We start from the raw sequence: 14,473 nt of genomic DNA on the forward strand, positions 1-14,473 counted from the left end.
TATCCCTTAGTACATGGCAATATTTCTAATAAGATAAGTTGTAGTAAGTTGCAGAGTAGTAAGAACATAAAATAATTAATTCTTTCTAGAGTTGTCAGAACATGTAAGAGTAACTCATGTCTTGTTAGGAATTTTAATATGAATAAAAGTTCTTCAAGTGAACAAGGGTGGTAAAACATTTGAAGCACAGAACAGTGCTCCATACTGTCTTGGAGTTAATATGGCATCAGTAAAGATTAAATATCAATTTAAGTCTTAGCTATAAGGTTTTTTTTATATTAAATTCAATTACTTGTTTTCCTAGTCACTGACACATTGGAAATGAAAAATCAAAGCAGATACTATTTAAGGCAGTCATCCTGCAAAAGGCAAAACTGTTTTTCTTCCCCCTACCTGATAAAAGGGAGAAAAGGGATACACTGTAAAGAAGATATATGCATTGGAGGTAATTTTAAGTGAGGAATTTATGAATGTAAAAGAAAAAAAGGAAAATATCAGGTATGTAAATAAAAAAGGAAAATATCAGGCAATTGAATGTTTTTTTATGATTTAAAGCTGGTTTAAGGACTTAATATTTGTCCTTCTCTAAAGTAAAATCCATGTTAGATCAATAAAAATATATAACAGCAAAACTACATAGGATAAATCTGTGTTAACCAAAGGTGAGTGAAGAAGGGTTACAGATATTGAGATAACTCACCTCCTTTTTGAGTAAGTCATCTAGGATTTCTGGGTGAAATTTGTTCTACTATTAAAAGAAGTGGTGAGAAGTTGGCACAGGTCATTAACTTTCATAAGATTTAACTTGACGTTGTGGTAGGAAGCCAGGGAAGCCAAGGACACAAAGTTTCTATTGAAGCTTCAGGAATGTAGAGGAATACAAGGTGCTTGGGGGCTTGAGATTGAAACAATGTAAAGATGTATCCCCACCACCGGGACTCAGTGGTATGGAACAGCTTGTTGATGGTAGTCATGGAAGCCCATTAGTTTATAATATGGTATCTAGGTAACCTTTACAGGGATAGATTAAAATATAACTAGCATCCTGAATACACCTATAGTGATCTAATAGCTCCCACTGCAACTGTTCTTGGGTGCTGACAACCCCCTACGTATAAAATGCATGGCCCTGCTGCACTTGGGGCTCAGCCTTTGGATAGGAATTCACACATTTGTAAAAAAGAAGTTTCTAAAGTATTATTTCTTGAGATTTTTTATTATGATTCTTTGAGTAGACAGAGGATCTGACATCATTATCCCAATTTGAAGGCACTAATGCAGAAATTCTAAATGACTTGCTCAAGCTCTAAGAGTATGGTAGTGGCTGAAGTCTGAGGAAACCTGACTTGGACTTGAGATGTAGTAATTTCTTCACCACAACATACTGACTAAAAGACAGGCTGAGATTGTTAAGAACACAAGATTCAAATCTTTCATTCTAAAAAGCAAACTTGAGGAGGGAAATTGAAAATGTTGTAATTTCTTCTTTTGCTATAATTGATTCAAAATTAAAGTGAGATGATATTGATATTTATTGCATCAATTTATGTCAGGCATATTCGCTTTTATGCGCATTTTCTTATTTAATTTTCTCAATATTTCTATGAATTTTAAAAAACAAAAAATGACATACATGCCATTGCTAAGAGTTAATGATAATAACAGGAACATAGAATTCTGTGTTCCAAATACTTCTTCATGGAAGCCCAAACTGAAAGAAACCTATCTCCTTAAGCTCATAAGTAAACTTTTGTTGTTATTTAGATAACTGTATCTTTCTATCAAAGATTACAAATGCCAGAAAAAAAATCATGCCTTAAAAAAAAATTGTGCTCCAAAGGATAAATTTATAATTGTCACATGTTAAGAAAAGAAAAAGGGAGAAGGAAAGAAAGAAAAATGGAAGGAATGGAGGGAGGGAGAGGAAGAGAGAGTAAAATAGAGATAAAAAGGGAAAAGGTAAGAAATGTATAATCCTTTCTGCTCATAATTACTTGCCAAAACAAGACAACAGCTTTACTTGTTAAGAGTACAATTGATAGGGAAAAACTTACAAGGACAGCAGTCTAGGCCAGGTGGCTCCCTTCTGCTGCTCTCAGCGAAGACAACAGAAACTCCCTTCACTTCCCCCTCGCCTTCACTCCCTGCTCTGCCAAGCACTTACTCCGTAAACTTACTCCCCCTTGCTTGCTCATTCGCTGTGCAGTAGGAATGTTACAGAAGCAGAAAGATACATATTGCTCCCTTTGTCTTTGTTCGGTGCTCAGACCTTGGGAGATTACTCCCTTCTGAGCCAGCCAATAAACCCTCAACACTCCCAAGACCTCTGAGTGCCGCTTGGTTCTTCTGTCAGTGATCCAGTCCAGGTTTTTCCAGTAATTTCCGTAACACAATGATTGTTTTTTATTTTTTTAAAAGTGACCTTAGAATATATTGTTTCCTCACATACTTTTATACTTAGAGCATGATCATGGAAGAAAAGTATATAAGCTTTCTTCGTTAATAAAAAAGGTGATTTTGTGTACTACAATGATATATAGAATTTGGACTTAATGTCAGAAATGCAAGCTAGCATTAGAGAAAATCTTTGGTTGACCCACATGAAATTACTAATATTCCATCATTCTGTGCAACAAAATGTCAATTCCCTGTGGTTCCAACTAATATAAATAACAGTCATAAAGATCAGTACTATTTGGTGGTAAAGGTTACAAATAATTTAAATATTTTTTCTCAACCTAATCATGAAATAGGCACTTTAGGTTTCCCTTGCCTTTTGGTAGTACTTTAACATGGTGTAACTCCGGGGAGAAAACCCTGGAGCAAAATATCTTTGCAACTGAAATCAGTCAAAGGGAGAAATAAAGTTAAGAAATCTGTTTATTTCTTGGTAGCCATAGTCCTGTCTCTCTCTTGACCAGGCTGTAGCAGAAGAAGAGAGCTCCACCCAACATCTGTGGTCCAGATAAGACCTTGCATGATCCTGTATTTACCTATTGATAAGGAGATGAACTACCCTTTCCACCCCTTGGAAACACCTATTGATACGCTTATGCACTAAAGCCAGGGGAGAGATTCTGAAAATAGTACAGTTTTACCCACACATGGAATCTCAGTTAATGACCTTCAGTTATTCAGAAGTCATCAGGTTATGTTCCAAAACTTATATTCCTGTTTAGTTATCTGAATAAAATATGTTATATGTATGCACAGCTATATTGGGGAGGAATTTGGTTCAGAGTCAGGGAAGTCAGAGGATCAGGTAAGGAAGGAATTCATTAAAGCAAGAGTAGCAAGGAATGGAAGCTGCCTTACAGGCAGCAGAAAGCAAGGAAGAACAAAGAGATAAGGGAAGTTCATTGAATTCCTTCTAGGCTCAGGGCCCCTCCCTTGCCAACTTCTAAAGCCATTGTTACTTGGCATTAAGTGTCCGCTTGGATCTGCACAGCAAGAGAACTAAGTTCTTACCACCCCAATATTTGGGGGAGCTGCAGAGCACTAGATGGAGTGAGATTATATTCTGAGAACTTCCCAAAGCAAAGAAAGGAGATTCTCAGGCAGGCTACTAAAGAACATAATCATACAGCTGCAGTCCTGTCTGGGTCACCCAGGCAACAGGAACTTGGAAGACCAAATCAGAGCTGTCAGAGGCCCCCCCTACTAACCTGAGGTAAGACAGAGACAGAGTTAAGCCTAGAGAATAGGATTAACTAGCAAAGTAACACAGACACCACTGGAGAAGCTCAGTCAAAATGCAACAATTTGAGCAGTGAGAAGTTTATTTAAAGTGAAAAGGTACACACTCGAAGAAAGGAGTGTGTGAGCAAACCTCAGAGAAAAGGTGCACCCAAAAGCTTGGGTTCTGTCTTCTAAGGAGTTTCAAGAATGGGAGCAAGGTAAAGGGTCGGGGGGCAAAGGCTTGTCAGGTTATCTCATGATGTCTGTCTCTGGTGAAAGACAACACGTCTTTGTCTATAGCCAGTCCTCTAGGTAATTCTGTAGAATAAACTTTTGTTCCTCTCCAAGATAGTGGCTACTCCCAATCACTGGGAGCATGTCAGTTGAGACTGTATGCCTTGCCTTAACTTAAGTAAGTCATTGGCTGATTACCAAAGAATATGTTAGGAATCTAACTTCCCAACTCCCTGCTTTTAAAATGGTATCTTAGCTTCAAGATAAGTCCCTCCTGTTCCCACTATGCTATTCACATATCAGCATTTTTAGGAAAATTAATCATAATGCTTGTCTCATGTCTCTGCCCTATCTCACCTGCATTAGCTACAGCAAGTCTCAAGGTCAGCCCAGATTCAGAGCATGTAGAATGAACTCACATTGGAAAGGGCATTAACTCTGTCCTCTGGTTTTATCTGGCTAACTCTCTGAGTCCTATTTAGTAAGCTTTACAGGCTCTATTCTCCCTCCACCCACTCTTATCTGTTATTCCACCTAACAGCTATACCCTAGTTTTAATGCTGGTACATTCAGAAATCTATCAAAGAGTAAATTATAGGAAAACACAAATTTCAATAAGTGAAACATTTCAGTGAAACAGTAAATTCTTTTTCTTTACAAGTAAAAAGAATATAGATGGCCCCACACACATACCTACAGGTCACCAAACAGGATGCACTTACATAATTTTCAAACAGATTTAAAAACATGAGTCACATGTAAGATAGTAAGAAGAAATACATATTGTAAATCACTTAAATCAGGGGAATAATAAAACTAATATTACAAATGCTAGGTATAGCATAGCATTATTATAAAAACAGTGTTGAAGTACAAGTGTAAGTTAATGTGTTAAATGTTTTTTTATTTCAGCTTTACTGACGTATAATTGACATACAGAATTGGAAGATACTTAAAGTGTACATTACCAACAACATCATGCCACATATTTTTCTTCCTTTGTTTTTTTCTCCCCCTTGGTGAGAACACTTAAACTTTTTTCTTAGCAAATTTCAATTATGAAATAGTGTATTATCAACTGTAGTCACCACGTTCTACATTAGATCCTCAGACTTTTATCTTATAACTTAAAGTGTTTATCCTTTTACCAACCAGCCACATGCCACATCCTTCAGACCTTGAAGAACACTTTTTGACTCTGTTCTGGGTGTGATTTTTTTTTAAGATTCCACAAGTAAATCATACCATGCATTATTTGTCTTTCTCTGTCTGGCTTATTATACTTGGCAAAACGCCTTCAAGTTTGTTGAAAATGGCAAGATTTCCTTTTTTCTCATACCCGAACACTATTCCATCATAAATATTTTTCTCCTGTTCATCCTTTGCTAGGAACTTAGGTTCTTTCCATAACTTGACTACTTCAAATAGTGCTGCAATGAACATGGAGGTGCAGATATATCTTCAATATTCTGTTTTCATTTCCTTTGGGTGTATACCCATAAGTGGGATTGCTGGATCATATGATAGTTCTATTTTTAATATTTTGAAGAAGAGTTATACTGTTTTCCATTGTGACTTCACCAATTTACATTCCTGCCAAGAACGCGCAAGGGTTCTCTTTTTCTCCACATCCTTACCAATACTTGATATTCCTTATCTTTTTCATAATTCTAACAGGTGGGAGGTGATACCATATTATGGTTTTGATTTATATTTCCCTGATGATTAGCAATATTGAGCACATTTTCATGCACCCTTTGGCCATTTGTAAGTCTACTTAGAAATTTGTTCATGTAAGATAAATTCCAATAAATTTCGACCGAAGTAAGCAGGCAAAGAGAGGCAACAAAGGGCCAGGTAGTTTATTTGAATGCCACCCCCAGGTGATGTTCTGTGGTCTGAAACACAGGCCAGGGAAGTCACACCCAGCAGGGCAGGCAGCACTTTTTTAAAGAAGGCAGGGGGAGGGAGAGCAAAGGTGTACATTGGCACAAGGATTGGCTCATCTAGGGTACGTGGGGGTCTCTCATTGGCCTTTAGCCAGGTACTGGAAAGTTACCACTAATCCTTTAGCTTGGGGGAAGGGCTCTAGTTGGGAGGGTTATCCGATCAGGCTCTGGAATGTTGTCAGACTGGAACCTGTTGGTCTCTTTGTCTCCTTTGGTGAGGCCTGAGCTTGTCTATCAGGCTCACCCCTTCCTCTGATGCCTGCAGCCTAACAGTTCATTCCTTTGTCCATTTTTAATTGGACATGTATATGTATTTTTCACTATTATGTTGTGTGAGTTCCTTGTCATTTTTGGACATTAACTCCTGATCTGATATACGGTTTGCAAATATTATCTGCCATTTGATAGGTTTCCTTTTCATTTTGTTGATGGTTTCCTTTTCTGTGTGGAAGATTTTTTGGTTTGTTATAGTCACCCTTATTCATTTTTGCTTTGGTTGTCTTTGCTTTTGGTGTCAAATCCAAAAAATCATTGCCAAGATTGATGTCAAGGGGATTACTGCCTATGTTTTCTTCCAGGAGTCTTAAGGTTTCAGGCCTTACATTCAACTTTTGTTACATTTTGAGTTGATATTTGTGTATGGTTTAAGTTAGGGTCCAATTTCATTCTTTTGCATGCAACTTCCCAGTTTTCCCAACACTATCTATTGTAAATATTATTCTTTCCACATTGTATATTTTTTGCTGCTTTGTCAGAAATAAATTGACCATATATGTATTCATGTTTCTGGGAGCTTATTCTGTTCCATAGATCTGTGTGTCCGTGTCTATGCTAATACTATACTGTTTTGATTATTATAGCTTTGTAATATGGTTTAAAATCAGGAAAAATTATACCTTCATATTTTTTGTTTTGAGACTGGGCTATTCAAGGTTTTTGTGGTTACATAAGCATTTTAAGATTTATTCTATTTGTGTGAAAAATGCCATTGGAATTTTAATAGGGATTATATTGGACCTGTAGTGTTGACAGATTTGGTAGTATTGACTTTTTAATAATATTTATTTTTACAATCCATGAGTAGTGTATGTCTTTCCACTTACTTGATTCTTTTAAAATTTCATTCATCAGTATATTATAGTCTTCAGCATACATATCATTCACCTCTTGGATAAATTTATTCTTAGATGGTTTATTCTTTTTGATGCCATTAAAAATTGAATTGTTTTCTTAGTTTATCTTTCTGATAATTCATTACTAATGTATAGAAACACAAATGAATTTGTGTATCAATTTTATATCTGGTAAATTTACTGAATTTGCTGATAAGTTCTAACAGGATTTTCTATATATAAAATCATGTCATCTGCAAGTAGTGACAGTTTTACATCCTCATTTCCCATTTGGATGCCTTTCATTTCTTTTTCTTTCCTAATTGCTTAATACCTCCAGTACTATGTTGAATAAAAGTGGAGAAGGTGGGCACCCTTGTCTTGTCCCTCAGCTTAGAGGAAAAGCTTTCAGCTTCTCACCAGTGAGTATGATGTTAGCTGTCGGCTTGTCATATATGGCCTTTATTATGTTGAGGTACATTCCTTCAATACCCACTATATTGAGAATTTTTATCATGAAAGAATGTTGAATTTTGTCAAATGCTTTTTCTGCATCTAGTGAGATGATCATTGACTTTTACCCTTCATTTTTTATTGTGGTATATTGCATCGATTGATTTGTAGATGTTGAACCATCCTTGAGTCCTTGGAATAAATCCCACTTGATTATAGTGTACAGTCTTTTTAACATACTGTTGAATTATGTTTACTAACTTTTTGACAATTTTTGCATGTATGTTCATCAGGAATATTGGCCTGTAATTTTCTTTTCTTATAATACTCTTGTCTGGTTTTGGTATCATAATAATGCTGACTGTATAAAATGAGTTTGGAAGTATACCCTATTCTTCTGTTTTTAGAATAGTTTGAGAAAGACTGATACTATTTCTTTTTTAAATGTGTGGTAAAATTCACCATTTAAACAATTTGGTTCTGGCCTTATGTTGTTGTTTTGGAAGGTTTTGATTACTAATTCAATATCTTTACTAGGAATTATTCTGTTCATATTTTTCACATCTTCATGATTCAGTCTCAGTTGGTTTTATGTTTCTAGAAATTTATCCATTCCTTCTAGGTTGTCCAGTTTCTTGGTCTTAATTGTTCATAATACTCTCTTATAACCCTTAGTACTTGTGTGATATCAGTCGTCCTCTTTCATTTCTAATTTTATTTGTTTGGGTCCTCTCTCCTTTTTTCTTGGTAAGTCTAACCAAAGGTTTATCTATTTTGTTTTTCTTTTCAAAACACCAGCTCTTAGTTTCATTGTTCTTTTCTGTTGTCCTTTTAGTCTTTATTTCATTTATTTACATTCTGCTCTTTATTATTTCCTTCTTTCTATTAACATTGGACTTAGTTTGCTCTTTCTCTTTAAAGAATAAAATTATGTTACTTGAGATTTTTCTTTTTACTTAATGTAGGTGTTCTTTGCTATGCACTTCCCTCTTAGATCTGCTTTTGCTGTATCACATAAATTTTAGTATGTAGTATTTCCATTTTCATTTGGCCTAATATATTTTTGTTTCATTTGGCCAAATATATTTATAATTTGAAATCTTTGGCCTGTTGGTTCTTTAGTAACATGTTGCTTATTCTTCACATATTTGTGTATTTTCATTTTTCTTTTTGTAATTGATTTCTAATTTCATACCATTGTGATCAGAAAAGATACTTGATATGATTTTGGTCTTGAATTATTGACAAGTTTTTGCCTAACATATTTCTATCCTGGAAGATGTTCCATATGTCCATGAGAAGAATGTGTATTCTGCTGCTGATAGATGGAATATTCTATAAATATTTAAGTTTATCTGGTCCAATGTATACTTTAAGTCCAATGCATTCTTATTCATTTTCTGTCTATCTGATATGTTAAATGTCTTAAGCTATTGTTATCCATAAAAATTCAGTTAGTGTGATATTATTCAGTGTTTATTACTGAATATAAATTATAATGGAAAAATTAAACCTGAAAAAGCAACAACTAAATAAATATATTTTATTAAATGTGTTATGAGCATATGTTGATGTGGGTAAACAGCATAGTAAGTTCCTATATAACTAAATTGAATTTTGATATAAAACGTCTAATAAGAAAATTCAATTTTGTTCAAACAGTGGAAAGTTGAATAAAAGATCATTTGTAATCATAATCATATATGTCGTTTCTTAACAGGTACCTTAAAGGATTGCCATTTAGTGACATTCATGATCAACTGAGCATCATTTTTGCATGACTACTGCAAAGGATATCTTTACAGAAAGAAACTAATTCTTTTTGGAGTTCGTAACTTGGACCTTGTTTTCAGAAAGCAGGTACAGTTTGTCTTTTATTAATCTGACTTTAAATGGAAAGGAATGTTGGAAAAAAAAAAAAACCTGTATGTATCATTTATGGTTCTCAACAGCTTAATCTGTTGAAGCTTAATATTTTATATGCTTAAAATAAGTAAATGTTTTTAAATTAAAAAACAATTTGTCATTGAACAAAAACACTACACAAATATTCTGAAAATGTTATTAATGTGAAAATAGTAAATGTTTTGTCTTTATTTAATTTTTAGTTTGATATGAGAATGGCAACTACAGGAAGATAACATTAAATTGCTGAAAGCAATACGAGAAGCAATATTTTTAATGTAGTCTCCTATTTCGTGATATATTCCTCAGAATATGCTAGTGGATAGATTTTGTGCTTTTGACAGCTTTTGTTTGAAGACAGAGCTTAAACTGTAGAAGCAAGAAGCCATGGACAGAAAGAGGCTTGTGTTATTCCTAACTTAGTAGAAAATATCCCAAATGAAAGTGACTTTCATGCTGTTTGCTCAGCAGCTCCACATTCTTGCATTCTTATACAACAACCAAAATCATTAAATATGAATTACATCTCTTCTGAGTAAAAAGTGACCCTTGTATAATTTAATAATAGTCCTTTAAAATGAATATATTAAAATATTTTAGAATATATGATTAGGCACACACTTAATATTAATGATTAAGTAGGCATCAACAGATTATATTGTATCAAATCTGCTATGTCCTACTTTGCTTCAATACTTATGATGAGTTTTTAGATAAATAAGGAGGCCAAATCATTTTGGATATAAAATCATTCATCCTTGCTTTCTAATTATTTATAAAATATTTACAATATCATAGCCAATTTCAAGACTGCCATATATCTATGCTCTAATTTGTCAGGTTGATTCATGTTAATTGATTTAAAATAATGGAAAGTATTTTCCTGTCTTTTCTATAATTCCAGTTTTTTTTGGCTTGAAAATTAAAGAAAGGAAGTAATGAAACTGAATTTGAGAACAAGAGTGTAAATAAGAGAACATGAATCAAAAGTTTGACCAGTGTCAATTTTATTTTCTACTAGTCACACCCAAATTCTGGGATACCACTACAGAAAATTTTACACTTTAAGTGCCTTTCATTCATTACATTAATTCCTAACAGTTTGCCTTTTTTTTTGAAGGTCTTAACTGCACCAGCTATCCTTAAGTTCATTTTGTAGAGAAAAACTACCATAAGTTTTACTTTTTTCGAAAGACTAGAAAACAAATGGGAAGGCAAGGTAAGGAAGTGAGTAGAAAATCTATGATAGTAAAACCCCAAACCATGGAAAAGAATGAGTTTCCCACTAATCAGTTCATTGCTGTATTCTAATATTAGATAGATTTTTCAGCCAAGTTTCACTGTCATAGTTCTGTCTATACAATAAGAATGATCTCAGAAAAAGTTGCATATATAAAATAAAAATTACAGTTTGTACTATGTCTACAAATGATGTATACACATCATAGAAGGTGTTATTTCCTATATAGAAGGCATTTTGTCCTTAACTCTAAATTACTGGAACATCTTAACAAACCAAACTTTCTTTTAAGTTACTACTTTAGTGATATCTGTGAATAAATTATGCATAGACATCTTAAGTGAATTTTGCAATGTCAGAAACTGTTTATTTATGGTGCTTGTTACATTTCCAAAGAAAACAACTAAACACAGCATAACTACAGTAGGTATGAGGATTCTAGACCAAATGCTCACTTCTAGATGATGACTGATGAGCAATTTAAATTTATGGTAGAAATATTAGCAGATGGAAACAGATGGAGTTAGTGCCTTTGCCACCTGTGAACTGGTACATTCCATTAATTACTAGCTGAATTTTATTGAATTCAAGTAGTTCAACAGAACTCCAATTTTTGAGAAAAGATGTTTTGTCATGCTATTAATAAATCCAGGTTTCAAGTTGATGATGTAAAGCTTATTTCACTATACAGAGACCTATGGAAACAGATTTAGCAGAGCATAGTTCTCTCTTACTATGTCACTCTTGTTATTGCTCTGCCCAACTAATTGAAAAGCATATTGGTAGAATTGGAAGCATTTGAAACAAATGAGACAGAGTAAGCACTCTAAAAAGACATAAATGAATTAGAATTGATAAATCTGATAAGAGTGGATTCACAGTGTCATTTTAAATAAAGCCCCATTTCATTCATGGACTTGCATCTAATCTGTCACTGTAACTAGTAAAAACATTCAGGGGAGACACTGACAGTTTCATCCTGACACAATCAACTAAATTCCTGCCATAATAAGAGACAACATATTAAAAGGGGTCCTGAGTTCAGCCTCTGAGAATGAAATGTTTTGTTCAATAATTTACACAATTCTAATCCAGTTAGGTGTTGGCTAAATTCCAAGGGAAAGCTTCCTTCCATTAGAGAAGAGCCTGAGTGGTTTTTAGTTATAGATTTTTCAGTATTGGCAGAATTCTCATCACCTAATAATAATAAAAAAACTCTACTCCTTAGTATCAATATATACAACTGTAAAGTGCTACAGCTGATAAAAATAGGGTGGGATGGTCTTCCAATTTCAAAAATGGGGAATTTAATTTTGATCCTTAATGGTCTTGAAAATTACATAGAAATTTGGAAGGAAAAAAACAACCTTATTACAGAAATTAGTCACTAAATTGTTAACAGCACTGCTGCTTGTTATAATGTTTAAAATATGGCATCCAGAATGGACAACTTTGAATCATGCAAAAGTTCCATGAAGAGAGTTTTGGCTGAATATTAAAAATTATTTTCAAACAAGTGGAGAGTTCACAATAATCTTTTGTGGGTAATATGTCCAAATTAATGAGAACTTAAAATTTCTGATTGTCAGAAAGGAAGATGAAGCAGTTACTTCCAAAATTGTTATTCCACAATAAAATCTTAATTTATTTTGAGATGCTTATTATAAACATTTTTATTTTCCTATTTGTAAAAATTAGTTATTTAAGTTATATCTGTAGTTTTCTGTCTTTTGAAAGACATTGTTTTGAAATATTTTGCAGGTAATTTTATTATATAATATACAAAAATGTATTATGTGTGAACCAAAACAGGATGACTTAAGTTATCAATTGATATGATACACTGTATAATTTGAAGTTGTATAAATTTCTTTGATAGCACTTATCTCTGTCTGCCCGTTGTAGGGGTGGGAGATGTTTTGAGTTGGCTACTAAGGGATTATCCTAGCTATCAGCTTATTCAGAAAACATAGGCTGGTAAATTAATATTTCTCAAGTTGAAGTTCCTAAGAATATAAAAGAAAACTGGGTTTGCCAAAACAAGAAGGGGGAAAGAAAACAGTAATTAATTTCAGTTTGATAATATGGCAGACTGCCTAGATTTTATAATGTATACAACTTTGCTAGCGTGGTACAAGCACATTGTAAATGTGAAAATACTTCAGGTAATGTGAATGTATGCAAAATACTTCATACATGACACCCACCAATAATAACTTTTATTGAATATGTCTATTGTGGGAAGAACTAAGAGGAACAGGAAATATTGGTATTTAGGCTGTGTTCTGCTTTCCTGTATCTTTAAATGCCAAGGAAGACTGAGCATGGAAAACGAAAACCAGAATGGTTTATTTTATTTTATTTTATTTTTTATTTTTTATTTTTTATTTATTTATTTTTTTTTCAGAATGGTTTTTCTGGAGTAGTTTTCTAATACAAGAAAATCTCTATTCAATCCTGCTTACATACCAGCAATGGAACCCCTTAGCCTGAATGTTTAGGTACCTGAATGCCCCAAGGCTTTCTTACAAAATATATGAGAGGCTCTATCTCTACCAGCAGAAGTCTGAAATTCTGTTAGTCTCTCTGTACTAAACCTAGTATATAATGTGAATTCCACACAAATGATTCACAACACACAGCATTTTTCCTAAAAACTGTTACATTTGCTAGTGTATTGATGCAATTTTTACAAATGGAAAGATTATGGACATTGAAATAAGGCAGACCCAGGATTGAGTCTGTGCTGTAAATCTTCTAGCAATGGAAACTTGGACTTAATTGTTACGAATCTTAAGTTTTCTTTGCTTTAAAAATGTAAATATCTAATTTTTCAAGGGTGTGAGTTGATATTGAACATGTTTATTTATCATCTACTCTCTCTCTCTCTCTCCTCCCCCCCCACACACACTTACATATGTATTTGGAATTTGATATCTGGAAGCTGTTTAACATGATTGCTGTTGTAATAGAGAATACCATACAATTTTAACACTGAGTAGAACAAAACTTTATGAGAGTCTGAAAAGATCTAAAAGAAAAGAAAGAAAGAAAAGAAGAGAGAGAGACAGAGAGACAGAGAGACAGAGAGAAAGAAAGATTCAGAAAGGAAGGGAGGGAGGGAGGGAGGGAGGAAGGAAGGAAGGAAGGAAGGAAGGAAGGAAGGAAGGAAGGAAGGAAGGAAGGAAGGAAGGAAGGAAGAAAGGAAGGAAGGAAGGAAGGGAGGGAGGGAGGGAGGGAAAGAAAAAGAAGGAATGAGAGAGGGAGGGAGATGGAGATGGTAGGAAAGGGGTACTGAGGAAGTAGGAAAAGAAGGAAGGAAGAAAAAGAGAGAGCAGGAGGGAAGGGGGCAAAAGGCAGGAAGGAACTATGGAAGGAAGGAAGGAGACAGAGGCAGGGAGCGAGGAAGGAAAGAAGAGTGAAAAGGAAAGTGAAGAGAGAGAGATGGAGGACAGGAGGAACGCAGAGGAGGGCCAGGACGGAAAAAATAGATAGGGACACTTTTCTTGGCTTTAATAATAGTGTTTGTATCCTGGGGCTGTTGTGGGATATAAGATTAACATTGAAAGATGATCCATATTTCATAAGTATTAGAAATTGGATGAAAAAAAGTGCCCATTCATAATGAAAGTAGTGGTTATTATATAACACCCTGCAGGATTAGGTGTTGGCACATAGTCTTGTTTCCTCATTTTTGTCCTTTTCGGTATGTTAGAGGGCCTGAGGCCTAATAACAGCACTTCTCTGAAGACCTGCCAGCAAGATTCAGGGTTAGGTGATACTCAGTGGCTAACATGAGATACTGAAGGTGTAAGAGAAACAAAAGTTTTATCATTGTCCTTCCAGTTACAGTGGCCCCCAGGTGCTTTTCCTAGTATCACCCTGTCAGTGCTGGAAGCTCT

The 14,473-nt window shown here is 34.3% G+C and overlaps 1 protein-coding gene across 1 annotated transcript in view; it reads left to right on the forward strand.

Moving 5' to 3' along the window:
* The window catches only part of CNTN5 (contactin 5), a 1,238,002-nt gene that overhangs the window by 341,810 nt on the left and 881,719 nt on the right, over positions 1-14,473 (forward strand). Inside the window, exon 2 of the mRNA XM_036902818.2 lies at positions 9,147-9,286. The gene's annotated coding sequence lies outside the window, so the exon portion shown is untranslated. The remainder of the gene's footprint in view (positions 1-9,146; positions 9,287-14,473) is intronic.

This window comes from Manis pentadactyla, chromosome 13 (genome assembly GCF_030020395.1).
Source record: "Manis pentadactyla isolate mManPen7 chromosome 13, mManPen7.hap1, whole genome shotgun sequence".
NCBI lineage: Eukaryota > Metazoa > Chordata > Mammalia > Pholidota > Manidae > Manis > Manis pentadactyla.